Here is a 15,572-nt window from a genome sequence, read left to right as displayed (position 1 = left end):
TTAGTCTTAAATTTAAAGGCTTAAAAAATGTAATAATAATTATCTTTGAAGGTTTGCCAAAAGTGTTCCTTTTGCCTTTTTCAAGATGTCAACTTCTATCCAGGAAGAAGCAATAACAATGTAAGAATTTACATTTTTGAAAAATTAATTTATTCTTTCTTTATGTTTGAATTGTTCAACCCAAATCCAAACCCATAAAACTAGTACAGAAATTCACAAATGAAAAGCATGAAAACAATAAGTGTAATAATACTGCCTTAATTTCTTTTTTTTTTTCCCCAAAACAATATACAAACGTTTTCTGTTTAATTTAAGTGCATTTTTGTTTTCGTTTTTCTGAGCAAGATTGCAAAGTTTTGTAATTGGCTTGAAGTGTATTTTCTGTAAACAGGAAAATGAGAGTATTGTCTATTTATGATTGTATTTATACAAAATTATTTTGTCTTTTTTTTTTTTGTTAAAGTACTAATGTTGAATTGCAACTCAAAGAAAAGGATATTTTATTTTGTTGAGTATACTGTTGACTTCAAAATTTGGTATATTATATATGGATATATGGAACATGCTTTATTTACAAATGTAAATGGGCAGTGAACAAAACTAATTTTAACCATTTAAAAATAAGTCACTACCTGTACATGCTAAAAGAAACAAGAAATAAAAAAGGAAAACAGTAATAATAATTATCTTACAGATATTTTTGTGTCACTAATAAAATTAGAGAGGTATCATTCAAGATTTTTCATCATATTTATCATGTAAAAGGTAATTGTAAAGTTTTGTAATTGGCTTGAAGTGTATTTTCTGTAAACAGGAAAATGAGGGTATTGTCTATTTATTTTATGATTGTATTTATATTGTTAAACAATGTACTAATGTTGAATTGCAACTCAAAAAAAAGATACTTCATTTTTTATATACTGTTGATTCAAAATTTGGTATATTGTGAATTTACTCATTATATATGGAACATTCTTTATTTACAAATGTAAACTAATTTTACTCATTTTAAAATAGAAATAAGTCCCTACCTGTATGTGTCAAAAGAAACAAATAGCACAAAATGCTTAAATCTATTCTTTGAATAATTTATAATTATTTGTACTTGTTTTACAGATATGTGATTTGTATTGCTTTCCTTATTTACTTTAATGTAATTTATGCTATTGCTCTTGTATGTTCGTTCTTCGTTCTAAAAAACTGCAATAAAAAAAGTTAATGTCTATTTTGAGTATTTTAGTATTTCTATTTTGCTTAAAGATCGTCTGAGCAAGCATGCTTCATTGTAAATTCAACACGGAGAATAAAAACATTTTTATAACCACAATATCAAAAAATCTGTTCTTTATCCGTTCAAATGAATTTGACTATATATGAACAGTTTTCATAAAACTTAAACATATTTCATGACGTTTAAATTTCAGTACATACATTTTTAATATGTAACAACGTCAGTTCATACATGTTTGCTATTCTTATAAATAAAATAAACAGACAAAACTCAAATTTAAAGCGTTCGGACAATCGTATAAATCATGTAAATGTATACCTGATGCATTAAAATTTCTAAGCTTGTCTAATATTGACTGAGCAGGTGTTTGTGAAATGATTTAGAGAAGTTTAGAGTAATCATAACTTAGTGTCAATATGAGTATTAATCGCTTTTAGTGTTTTGTCAATAGCCTTTTAACTGCCTCATCTATCGACCGACCTCACAACGCAAAACTAAACCTCATAAACGAAGAACAGTTGTGGGTCTGATCTAAAAGTATTGATTTTTCTAGTCAATGTATTTACGCAGTGTACGAACGTGCATTTTGACAAAACGAAGGAATTATCACGGAATCATGCCCTTTCAGCCAATCCAGTAGCAGTGTGCGTTGATTGATGGCTCGATCACCCAATGAAATGCTCCGTTTGTTAAGCGTGTGAATACAGTGCATTCATCGCTGCGAGCGGAGGGTGGGGCTTAGCTCCGCAATCTTGACACCGCAACTCCCCTATCAGAAGAGCGGATTGTCAAAGCCGTTAGCCAGCGCTGCTCCAATCTGATGGACAGGGAGGTGGGCACGTTGTCATTCGTCGAGTTTTTAGGTGTTTTGCGAAAAAAAGACAGAGAAGATTAGCTGTGAGATCGAGTGTTAGAGGTCGACGGATGTAAAATGTTGTTTTTGTAAAGCTCGAGTCGTTCGCGTCATCTTTTGGAGAGAAGAACCATCGGGTTTTCAGCGCTAGCGCAAGCAGGCTAACGTTAACTGACGAGGAAAAGCGCAGCTGCTCTAAAAAAGGTAAGAAGGGCCGAATTCTGTTTGACTAACCTCAAAAACCCAACCTCCAATGTAGGACCGAAAGAGCTAGCTCTCACTTTGAACGCTACTCGGTTGTCTTATCGGATGTACTTTCCTTTGCAGGATATTATCAGTTGGTAGTCAAGTTATGTTATGTTGACCTGCATTTGAAGCGAAGTGACTGGCTGTGTCACAAAATCTAGTGAGCTGTCTACCTAGACCGCTTTTTTGGACATCATTGGTGAGGTACATGAGTTGAACAGGCCATATGAAACTAAAGTCTTGATGCACAGGCCACTACGTGACTTTTTATAGAGTTTTGTGAGCTTGCGTTTCTGGGAGAAATTGTGTTTTAGCTGGAATGAAGGGAGAAACCGTTACAAATCAGTATCAGTTATAATATAACGTTAAACATCTGCGGTTATTATTAACAGGATGCTGCTAGGCTGAGTTTAAAACCCACCAAATCTTATTTGATTGCATAAAACGATCTTTCTCTTTCATTTCCTTTAGTAAAAAAGTGTGAACATTTAGTGAAACTCTAGAGCTGTTGCTCATAGAGGTATTCATCTAACAAACATGGTTTTGTTGCAGTCCAGGGCCACTTCTCTTTCCCTTTATCTTGTTCATCTAATAAAATCTGTCAGTTGAAAGGCTCATTGATGTTTATTGCTTGTCCTATGCAAACATGTGCATGAGTCATAAATGATATTAACAACTTAAGTGTTCCCGCCAGCTTCTTAGCATTTGGTGAGAGAGCTGCTTGTTCAGTAGTGAGCAGAGAAGATTTCACACTCCTGATCTGAGCTCTGAGAGGAGTGTGAACTCTTCCTGCTTACTGGTGAACATGCTGCTTTGAGTGTCATGACAGCAGTGTGTCTCTTGTAAACAGTGGTAAGGGTTTGGTGGGAGACAGATGCATGGGATTGTTGCATTGGAGTTGAATGCTGGACTTACTGATTTCATTTAATGGTTCTAAATGTGAGTGTGGAAATATAGATGCATGATATTTTAATCTGAAATCTCTGCATGCTTCATGAAATCAAATGTTAAATTAATTAATAATAAAAAATTGTTTGCATACACTACCAGTCAAAAGTTTTGGAACAGTAAGATTTTTAATGTTTTTCTTTAAAGAAGTCTGTTCTATTGTTCTTGTAAAATTTGTAAATATTTTTAACATTTAAAATAACTGTTTTCTATTTGATTATATTTTAAAATGTAATTTATTTCTGTGATCAAAGCTAAATTTTCAGCATCATTACTCCAGTCTTCAGTGTCACATGATCCTTCAGAAATCATTCCAATGTGCTGATTTGCTGCTTAAGAAACATTTGTATTATTGTTATCAATATTTGAAACAGTGAAGTACATTCTTTTCAGGATAGTTTGATAAATGGAAATAAAAAGCATTTGTAACATTATACACTATACCATTCAAAAGCTAAAAAAAAATTGGGGGGAAAGAAATTATAAAAATGCATACTTTGATTTAGCAAGAATGCTTTAAATTGGTCAAAAGTGATGATAAAGACATTTATAATGTTACAAAATATTTCTATTTCAGATAAATGCTGTTCTTCTGAACTTTCTATTCATCAGAGAAACCTGAAAAAATTCTACTAAACCGTTTTCAACATATTAACATTAATAAAGGTTTTTTGAGCAGCAACTCAAAATATTAGAATGGTTTCTAAAGGATCATGTGACTGGAGTAATGATGCTAAAGTTTCAGCTGTGAAATCACAGGAATAAATAGCATTTTAAAATATATTAAAATCGAAAGCATTTATTTTAAATAGGAAAATATTTCAAAATTGTACAGTTTTTTTTTCTGTACTTTGGATCAAAAGAATGCAATTCTTAAATAAAATAAATAAATCTTACGGTTCAAAAACTTTTGACTGGTAGTGTAATTGTAGTAATTGAATAATTGCAGACTTTATAAGTAATAAATATGTGACCCTGGACCACAAAACCAGAGTATATTTGTAACAATAGCCAAAAATACATTGCATGGATCAAAATGATAGATTTTTATTTTATGCCAAAATCATTAGGATATTAAGTGAAGATCATGTTCCCTCAGGATATTTCGTAAATTTCCTTCTGTAAATATATAAAACATAATTTTTGATTAATAATATGCATTGCTGAGAACATTTCGACAACTTTAAAGGTGATTTTCTCAGTATTTAGATTTTTTTTGCACCCTCAGATTCCAGATTTTCAAATGGTTGCATCTAGTCTATATATTGTCCTATCCTAAGATACAGTCAGAAATTAGGAAAGAAATTTAGAGTAGTGAGTGGTTGTTTTTCTTGTCAATATTATGCAACCATACAAAACCAAAAGTACAGATCTGATATGACTGATATATTGCTCACCTTAACATCATATGGTTGTCCCCTTTTCTGCAGTGAACTGCTTGAATATTTTCAAGAACTCTTTCCTATTAATTTATTTAAAAGCTTCCTAGTGACAGTATACTGTGCTATTAGCATTGATAAACTAGTAAATTACCTTGTTTAAGATGTGTTCTCAGTAATTGCTTCTTTGCTGGAACTAATGCTCCCTGTTAATTTGTCCCACATAAATGAAGGAGATATACAGTGCAATATAGTCGTAATCCCGTGGGATCATTTTGTCATTTAGGAGGGAGGGGAAAGGGATGAATTGTTTCGCTCCTCCGTCCTAATTTTAATCTAAATGTGCCTGAGGTTGCAGTGTTTTTACGACCTTTTGAACACACTCTTCTTGTTAAATACATTATTAAGGGCATAATCACAACAGCTGCAATCAGAAAATATGATATAGGCTAGTTACATTACAGTCATGTGAAACACATTCTTAACTACTTTTTCTCATGAGAACTTTGTTTTTCAATACTTTTGTCATGAAACAAGAAACCAAACAGTGAGGGTTTTGATTTGAGTCATCTGTTGTCTGGTGCAGTATAAAGGGTCTTGTAGGAGTGGGGCCGTACGGTCTGGTGTAGGTGGCAAATTAATGCACACGTGGGCATTTTGGAACTCAGGCCTTACAGAGCTGGATTTTACCACAAATGAAAGAGGCATTTTAAAGGCCTATTTTTTTTCCCAGAAGAAATGAAATAATCAGACATTGCTTTGCCTCTGGCTTCTTGTGCCCTTCAGGGGTGTTGCGTAATTGCATTTGCTAAGTGAACTGACACAGAGTTGTGTATTCGGCCGTCCGACGAGCGTTGCGGATGACCGTCATGACCGTGTTTTCCATACGCCTACTGTGCTTTAGAGCTCGCCGTTGTGACACCGCAGATCTGCCGTCAGCTGTCTCGCAGAGATTGCCAAGAAAATTAACACAGCATTCTTCTAGATAAAAGACTCTGTTATAGTACGGACAAGTGACGTGATGGTTATTCGGGAAAAAAGTAATCTGTTTGGGATGATTCCCAGGAATTCATAGATGGAAGCTGGCGAGATTGACAGCTGTTGTTGTGCACATGTACTTTACTGTGTGATACTGTGTTCAAGTTGCGTTATGTAATCTATGAACGCTGGCTCACACCGACTATCAAACACCGTTTTTATCAAATTTGTATTTGGAAAAAAATTCATTTTCTGAAGAGAACTGTACACTTTTGGAGCTTAAGAATGATAAATGCTTGATAAATGCACTTAAGACTGAGTTATCAACAGGTTTATTTCCTTAATTACAAAAATATTTGTTGTTTGTCATTAATTTCTTCGTTCTCAGCAAAAACGGTAAGCATTTTTTTTTGTTTCCGTTCAAGATGTTTCTAAAAGGTTACCAGTTGGAACGAAATAAAACTACCGTTTAATAAACAGAATTGATTAAAAAAATGTTTATTATGATTGCATTTTTTTTTTTATTATAGAACAATGAACCCAATAGGCTATTTAGCAGAGCTGCCAACACTGGAAATTCAGTGTTTTAGATTTAAAGACTCTTTTTTAATTATTAATAAATATACAGAAACAAGTGTAGTTATTCAGAATCAGAATCAGAATGAGCTTTATTGCCAGGTATGTTTGCACATACTAGGAATTTGTTTTTGTGACAGAGCTCCACAGTGCTATTCATTGGCTACAATTTGATATTTCCATTACTACACTACTAGTCAAAAGTTTTTGAACAGTTAGATTTTTTCTTTCTGTCTCTTCCGCATTTATTTGATCCAAAGTACAGCAAAAAAAAAAAAAAAAAAAAAAAAATTGCACTAATTTGACAATTTAAAATATTTTTATTTGATTATATTTTAAAATGTAATATATTCCTGTGATTCCGGGCTGATTTTTTAGCATCATTACTCCAGTCACATGATCCTTCAGAAATAATTCTAATATTCTGATTTGCTGCTCAAAAAATATTTATTATTATTATTATTATTATGTTGAAAACAGCTGAGTAGAATTTTTTTCAAGTTTCTCTGATGAATAGAAAGTTCCGAAGAACAGCATTTATTGAAATAGAAATCTTTTGTAACATTATAAATGTCTTCAATATCATCACTTTTGATCAATTTAAAGCATCCTTGCTAAACAAAAGTTTACATTTCTATCATTTCTTTCTCCCTCAAAAAGAGAAAAGAAAATAGAAATGTATTTTTTTTAAATAGTATAAAATAAATATATAAATATTTTACAATATCACAATGCTTTTGGTGTATTTTGGATCAAATAAATGCAGGCTTGGTGAGCAGAAGATAATTCTTTAAAAAACATAACTCAAAAACTTTTGACTGGTAGTGTATGTAATGCTTACTAAACCACAGAATGAAAACAAAGAATACTTGCAAGCATAGTTCACCCATGTTGAACATAAAAGAAGAATATTTTGAAGAATCCTGGTAATCAAACAGTTGATGGTCCCCATTGACTTCAGTAGTATTTCCCTACTGTAGAAGTCAGTGGGGGCCTTCTTCAAAATATCTACTTCTGTGTTCAACTTGAGGAAAATTCATACTGGTCAACGATGACAAAATAATGTTTTCTTTTGTGTGAACTATTCCTTCAATATTTTTAAAATGAGAGAAATCACTGCCTATTCTGAATTTATACAGAATGTAGTATAATTTTTGTCTGCAGAATATAATGAATAGCCAAAACATTTAGCTTGCAGTGTTAACAAAATAATTTGAAAATTACAAAAACATAGATGAATGATGTTGCATAGAATGCATGTTTACCACATTATAGTCACACACACACATTTTGCAATCAGCTTTCAATTGTATTTTTCCCCCAATATTGTTAATAATCATCTGTTAACTGACTTAATCAATATAGTGTATTGTCATCGATGTATGTTAATATCGTCGTATTGCTCAGTGGTATGGGCCACCTTATTGTTGAGCCCAGCTGTGCATATACTGAAGTTTGCATTGGGTGCTGGTGTGAAGTACTGCAGTATGGGAAACTCTATCAGTGCACACAGGGAACAGAGTGCATTATTAATGCCCAGGCTGCGGGTTCTGTCCGACCCTGACCAATCATCTTCCTCTGTGCCCAACAGAGTGGCATTTCCCCCTATAATTCATCCCTTTGGCTTATGTTCTGATCTCATGCATGCTTGCATGATCTCTACCGTCTGGTTCTCTCTCCATAGTCAAGACAAGGACAAGGGATTACTCTCACTAATATCAGCATACGAGAGAGAGATTTAAAGAGGAAAGATAAAAGCAGACAGAACTGTTTTCTCTGCCAACCAATAATCTGTCTGTCACTCGACATGATTTTTGTTTTTGTGTTGTTAATCATAAAATATCTTGCACAACTCCTTGGGTAAAAGCAAAGTCATAGCTGTTGTCTAACTGAGAGAAACCAAAAGTTTAATCTGGTTATAGTTTCAGGGTCGAAGGTCACAGTGATGACCTAGTTGGCTGGTTTATGTCTTCTTACCAGCTTGGCCTTAGCAACAAAGCATTTTGTTTGCCTGTGTGTCAGAACGTTGGTCTATAAAGGTTCCTTATCAGGTCTTACGGGAAGCATGAGTTTAGTGTTTTAAGTTAATTTGCATTGCCATTAAAGGTGCTGTATGGAAAATAACTGATGTTATGTTTAGGCTCATTTGTGTCTCCTACAGATGTCTATTGATGATTCAGGTGCAATTCTAGAAATGCATCTCAAAACAGATTTTTTTTTCCCTCTGAATTTCCCTGATAGGGTGTTATGGTAACTATTTAAGTGATGGCTTGTTCTGAGCAAAATATGCCTGTGCTGACAGAGCTGTGACACAGCAGTTAATGCACATTTCATGTTTTGCTAGTCATATGGGTGCTGCAGGTTCAGATCTGGCCTGCAAAAGTTTCCTGAACGTAGCAATTCTGATGTGTTTGTTTATCTATCTGTCTGCCTATGTGGCTATATATCTATATAGTTGTGTGTTTGTGTGTTGTTATTAAAGGAGACCTATTATGCTCTTTTTAAAATATGTAATATAAGTCTCAGATGCCCCCAGAATGTGTCTGTGAAGATTCAGCTCAAAGTTTTCGTGAATGTCTCTTTAAATGCAAATGAGCTACTGCTCCCCACTACTTTTTCCAGAATAGGGCTTTGCTGTTACAGCAAGTACCTCTGATATTCTCAAAAAAACAACAACATCTGTTTGCTTTTTTGTTATCAGGTCTATCACGCTAAAATCAGTAATAAGTGTTTTAAAGCCATATTTGTTTAAACTTCTGATATATGGTTTTCTGAGCGCACACAGAAAGAGACTGTGAGAGGGCTCTACGGTGTGACCAAATCTAGTGAAATGATTAAATTTCCCATTCATAAAGACAGTCACTTGCTTTTTTCCTGAATGAACCATCCGTTCAAACGAATCAAATGAATGATATGATTCAGTAATTAAATCAGTGTCTTGCCGCCACCTGCTGGCAGTTATTTAAATCTGTAATATATCTGTATTAAAAACAAATTCGATTTAAAACATTAATCTCAACGTGAATTTAGGAATTTGTTTGCACCCCTGCCACCTCTGAGCCTAATTAAACTTATGAAAAGGTCAAAACAAAGGTTAAATTCCCTTGTAAATCACTTTAAGGGGTCAAATATCACCCGTGATTAAATATATATTTCCTCCATGTGTTTCCTTACAGCTGTGTGAGAGCAAGCTGCACTGTGAGACAGCCAATCAGAGCAGAGCTCCTCATTTAATATTCACGGACCTTCCAAATAAGGCAATAACAGAGCATTTCATTTTAGGGACAAATCCTAGGGTTGTAAATGGACCTGTGAAACCGTTTCTGGAGATTTTTTACCCTTTCCTATGCCATATACCTTCTATGCAGAACTCAGAGAACAATTTAAAACATTCTCTCAATGCATTCTATGGCACCTTTAAGTTAGGAGCACAAGTGCTTCTCACAAGTAAAGTAAGCATAAAGCCCTGTGTGCTAAACTAAGTTCTCTTTCATTGCGCTTAAACTGTCAAATACACAAGTTTATGTAAAAAAAAGCACATGAGTTACAAAAACAGTCGGTTAAAACAGTGTGTAAAGGTAAACAGCTGGTTTCTAAATTGTTAGATTATTAGATCTGTGTGGCAGCAGCATAATATAATGTAAATAAATCAATAAATCCACTGCTTTCTTGTCTCTTCTAAGACTGGGACTCTAAATAGCGTTCTGTGCTCGTCTGTAAAGCCAGCGACAGAGCAGTTAGCATGCTTTGCTCGAACCTTTGACGTGGTGTTAGAACTGGTACACCGTTGTCGCTTGCGAAAACAAAATGACGGCGCCGTGGGTGGAAACGTGCTGCTTAAGGGTGGTAATAATATAATAAGTTGCCTTTCCTATGTCACCGAGTTAATTTGCCCACTTCTTTGGCTGCATTACGCTGCATTTTCCACCAACTGGCAACCCGGACTGTCAAAATATTATTAGGTTAACTGTCAGTGGTCAGAATTACATAGAGCAAACCAAAAACAGACATTCCGACACGGAATTCACATTTTCAAAGAAGAATTGTTCTGAGAAACAAGTGTGTGAATTTAGAATGTTTCCTAAATATCTGAAAATGTTTTATGGTCTGTTTATGCTTTAGTGCAGTCAGAGAATTACATACAGCACCTTTACCAAAAATAGTAGTAGTAATAATAAAATGTAAAATGATATATGTATGTGTATGTATGTGTGTGTGTGTGTGTGTGTGTGTGTGTGTGTGTGTGTGTATGTATGTATATATGTATGTATATTCCAACAGTGAAACAAGTCTTTATTAATTGAGACACTGGCTCCTTCATTTGTTTTTTTTTTTTGTTAAAATTTAGACTTAAGCAATGAACATTCTGTCACAACCACTAGTAAATTACATAATTTTGTTTAGATTTCTAATCCTTTTTTTCTTCAGAATCATGATCTCCAATTTATAACAGAAAATTGTTTTTCAGTTTATCCAGAATTAGGGATGCACGATATGTATCGGTCGATAACTTGCGCGTTTTGTCAGTAAAGCCGGTTCTGTAATCAGCGGTAAATGCCATCAGGTGCGCGATTTCACGTTGAGCCGTATATACTACACACAGCCGTTGTTTACAGACGAGCTGCGCACATTCACACTGATAATGAACATTGATTTGCGCAGCTCGTCGGTAAACAACGGCTGTGTGTAGTATATACGGCTCAACGTGAAATCACGCACCTGATGGCATTTACCGCTGATTACAGAACCGGCTTTACTGACAAAACGCGCATGCTTTATCGACCGATTGGTATCGGTGCATCCCTATCCAGAATCATGCAGCATTAGTTTACATGCTTATTACTGCATATCATTTATTAAAACAGAAGTTTAATTTCATAAAGTACAAGTTCATATCGAAATGCACCGACATCTTTTTTTGCATTGTTTTTTTTTTGTTGTTGTTGAATAAAATACAATTTTCCCCTATATATTTCATCATTGAGGAGTTCTTTAAAAAAAGTTTAAAAATCTCATCTCGTTCTCGTGAACCCAATGTCGTGTCTCGTGAGATAAGTGTCTCGACACACCCCTAATATATATATATATATATATATATATATATGTAAAAATGTGCCCACTTCTGTTTCCTGCATTCCAAAACAAAGGAAATGCCTGTAATTTAGCTGTCTGATGTCACACCTCTCTGTCAGTGTATGTCTTAATCAACACTTCCTGATCTGTCACCTCTTTGGAAACAGATATACCTGTTTTCATTTGTCAGACTCTGCTCTTCCCCATTCTTGTGCGTGGATAGGTGGGAGTTCGACAGAGAGATTTCCCCTCTAGGCAATGATATGCTGTCCACATCAGTCAGCGGGACTCTTGTCATCATCATTGGAATTTGCATGGCCCTATCTCACTCACACTACCTCTCAGACCCGTACAGTTAACCACACTGTTTTTGCTACTTTACTTTTTGTATGTGAATATGAAATATATCGATTTGCTATGTTCATCACTGTCCTGTCCCAAATTATGTATTGCAGTCTTGCAGTGGCTGCCATATGTGCGTCCACAAAGTTTTAAGTAAGCCACTGTGGCTTCACGGCGAACTACTACCCAACAGTCTGTGCGTCACTAGGTCACCAAAGTGTGGACTTGGAAGAGAACCACAAGCTTAGAGTGACATTTAGCACAAGGAAATATAAAATCCACCTTCCAAACTGATTTATAGTGATTTTGTGTATGTCTGCCTAGCCTAGCACTCACACATCAATATTTTAAGCATCCAAAGTAGTCAGAAAGTGTGGATGAGTACACTTCTTTTTAGGTGTTCATCCACTGTTCTGTGGTGTGTGTGTGTGTGTGTGTTCTTTTCTTCAATTTGACTTGACTCTGGACAGTCTGTCTTTCCTCTGTTACTGCTTGGCTTCAGGCTCTGGCCCTTGGCCTTGCCAAAGAAAACAAGCCCCTCCTTGTCCTGGGAAAATAGCTCTTTGTGTCTGTGTGTTCCGTTGGGTTTGTTATCACTCGTAAAAGCCATGTCTCACAGACTTAAAAGAAAAGTTTAAGTGTAAATGTAAGTGAAAGACATGAATACTTATGTGTGAGAATATTTGGGGGTCTCAGACGTGAAGTGTTTTGTAAATGTGCGTGTGTATATTTATATACAGGAGGGTGTGAGAGAAATTGTTTTGAAGGTGAAGCTTGGCGAGTGTCTAGTTCTTTTTTTTGTGGTTGTTCTGGTGTAACAGGAAGTTAGATGAACTATTCGTATCTCACGTGTGGCCTGAGAAGAGGAAGGTTGGATGTGAGTGTGTGTGTCTGTCATTGTACTTAGCTGATAGTTGCGACTGCAAACCACCTTCTCTGATCATCTGTTTTAGGAAGTGATAAAAGAGTAATTGATTAAACTAAGAAATTAATTCAGAATTCATTAGTAACATTTTATCAATTATGGGCCTATGTTAGTTGTAAATAATACTTCTTGTGCAAAAAGAAAACAGGGCTGCTGCAATTCGTTGATTCTAATCAACTATTCGATTTGTAAAAATCCTCGATTTCATTTTGCCTGCATCGACTAACCAGCAAAATACCGGAAGTGGAGCATTTCATAGACGAGAATCCATGAAACACATTATTAGAGCGTTTGCCAAGGCTGCATTATATATTAAACCCATTTAAAAATCATAAGCATAATTGTGAATTCACAAATGCTAATATTTAGTTAAATGTATTTGATGCAGGTTTAATATACGTGTGTCAATTATTTACATACGTGTAGGTTACGTAAATGCGTCGCACAGCAGCTCAGTTCACAATATGCTGTTCTACACAAGCTGTTATCATTTACATGTGGAGTGTCTCAAACTCCATCTCTGCATGTTGTTGTGAGTTTAGATTTATTATAACGTTCATCTGGGAACGCAATGTGCGCCATTTCATCAGATTTGTAAGGTAAATCATTTAACCTATGCAAACTCAGGAGAATACATCAATATCTTTCTCATCATGCTAAGTGTTCATTGTGATTTCAAAATAAAAGTTTAAACCCTCACTCTGAGTTTACGTTTTGATGTCCACATATTCATTAAATTTCTGTGGCTACAGCATTTCTTTGGTAAAGATATGGGCAAATATTAAAGATAAAAGTGGACATTTGAAATGTTGTTTAGTCAATATTAAACACAGATTAGATCACGCAGTGAAATTATTAATTAATTATAAACTAATTATTGATGTCTCATTGTTTTTATATATGTATTTTAAAAATTTTTAAAAGGCTGTTGTTCACTTACATCTACTTTTATTACCACAGAGACACAAAAAAATTATAGGGCCCTATGAAATCCGTTTTATTTCCAAATTCATTTTTTTCCGTTTTAATATTTCTATGTTCTGTTTTAATGGTTAATTACATTTTTATTTTTTTATTTTTATTTTTTTTATCAAAAGGCCTGTCTAATTAATTGAGTTTTACAGTTTTATTTTCACCAAATTCTTTTCCATTACTTTTCTGGATTTCAATTTAATGGTTCCATTTAAATTTTAATGATCAAAAGCACCTCCAATTAATTGATTTTATTAAAAATAAAATGTTCTTAAGTAAAATTGTTTTTTTTTTTTTGCGGGAAATTAGTCGTTTAGATTAATCGATTAATCAATAAATTAGTCGATAGATTAAATAAAAAATAGTCGTTAGTGGCAGCCCTAAAAGAAAACAAAATACAACTTCATTCTAGCCTGGCTAACGCCAAACCACGTCATGACAACGTCATGATTCGTGGTCTGGGAACCACATGTTCATTTTCTCATATTTGAGACGTGTTTTACGAATGCCCAGGGCCGTTTAACAAATGTCTATCAAATGCGCCTGTGTGTAGCTCATAGCCAATCGTTTCAATTATACTGGATGACGTATGTAGAACTTGCGTTCTAAACTACTTAGAACACAATCTAAGGCCGTGTTCACACGTGTTTCACTCTTTTTTTTTTTAAACTGCCAGCGTCTGTTTTACATTATAACCCTATGCAGTAAACCGTCTTTTCAAAAAAGCCCTGAGCGCTTTTTTAAACGCCACCGCCGGCGTCTTTTTCTGCAGCTCAGAGCATCTTTTTAAGTTGAAAAAAGTTGAACTTTTCTAAAGTAAACGTCCTACGTCAAGCGCTTTTTTTGACAGCTGACCAATGACAAGCGAGTAGCCAGACCTTTCGTTTCCATAACAACAAGAAAAAATGGGAAAGGTGCCGTTATATAGACTTTTATTTTATTGTTGTGAACCGGATTTGCCTCCCCGTTAACTTCAAAAACCGACGTGCAGCGTTTCTAGCTTCTTGAGCCGCACATCGACTTGTACAGTAGCGCCGCTGCGCTTCGGGCAACCCTTTTTCGAGTCCTGGCTCGCAGGCCTTTCCCGATCCCGTACCCCGCTCTCTCTCTCCCACTTCGCTTTCTGTCTAAATACTGTCCTATCAAATAAAAGGCAAAAATGTAAAAAAAAAAGAAAAGAGCCAGCTTCCTTTTTTTATCGACATTTCTGCTCCACACATAGACTACTGTTGCAGCTGTTGTTATAGCAACAAAAAGACGCCCTCTGCTGCAACGCTTCCAGATTTTTTTGCAACTAAAAAAACGCCCTTGTCAACTTTTTTTTGTCAAAAAAGACGCCAAGTGTGAACACGCCCTAAGGCTGCATCGAAAGATAACTTCGCGTCTGCTGCCATGCTGGATCCATAGTTATAAACAAACTGCTTCGGTGAGTCGCATAGAAGGCGTCATCGTCTTGCTGCTCCCTCCCCGTTCTGTGATTGGTTCTCTATCTGAGGTGAAAAATTTGGTCCATGGACTTCAGGCTGCCTAGCAGCGTGAATAAAATCGCGCTGCTCGCAAGGCAACATGGAAAAACCCAGGCTAACTTCATTCTTCTGTTCTGTGGCACAAAACGTATTCTCGTAGCGTCATAACATTTCAGTTGAACTTCTGCTGTCACATTTTAATGATGTTCTTACTACCTTTCTGGGTCAGAAAGCGCTCAGATTTCATCAAAAATATCTTAATTTGTATTCTGAAGATGAATGACGGTCTGACGTTTGGACAAAATGAGGTTGAGTAAGAGGGATATAGTGGGAAAGCCTATCTTATTGAAGTTCGAATAGTGTTTTATCAGTTGACTGCAAAGATGTATATGTGTGTAGAGATTCTCCATGAGCTAGTTCCACATAATGGGTTTTAAAAGACAGACAGAGAGAAAAGCACAAGTTGTTCCTCTTGGGTTTGCTGTGTGGTCTGTGTTTGGCTCTTCAGATGTGCAGTGTAAATACGCGCATTTATCCGCCCCTGTGATTGAGCCGCAGTGTCATTGAGCGCCGCAGGAGCCCT

At 35.3% G+C, this 15,572-nt stretch overlaps 1 protein-coding gene across 4 annotated transcripts in view; it reads left to right on the top strand.

Annotated features, from left to right (window-relative positions):
• Window positions 1–2,072: 2,072 nt before the first annotated feature.
• The window catches only part of fryl (furry homolog, like), a 132,161-nt gene continuing 118,661 nt past the window's right edge, over window positions 2,073–15,572 (top strand). For 3 of the 4 annotated variants that reach the window (XM_073816672.1, XM_073816670.1, XM_073816669.1), the window contains exon 1: window positions 2,074–2,288. The gene's annotated coding sequence lies outside the window, so the exon portion shown is untranslated. Of the gene's footprint in view, window positions 2,289–15,572 lie in introns of all 4 variants that reach the window. The other variant, XM_073816671.1, reaches the window with a different exon arrangement.

Source organism: Garra rufa, chromosome 13, assembly GCF_049309525.1.
Source record: "Garra rufa chromosome 13, GarRuf1.0, whole genome shotgun sequence".
Lineage (NCBI taxonomy): Eukaryota > Metazoa > Chordata > Actinopteri > Cypriniformes > Cyprinidae > Garra > Garra rufa.
Note: the sequence above shows the minus strand (reverse complement) of the source record. Positions and strands in the feature narration are given on the sequence as shown.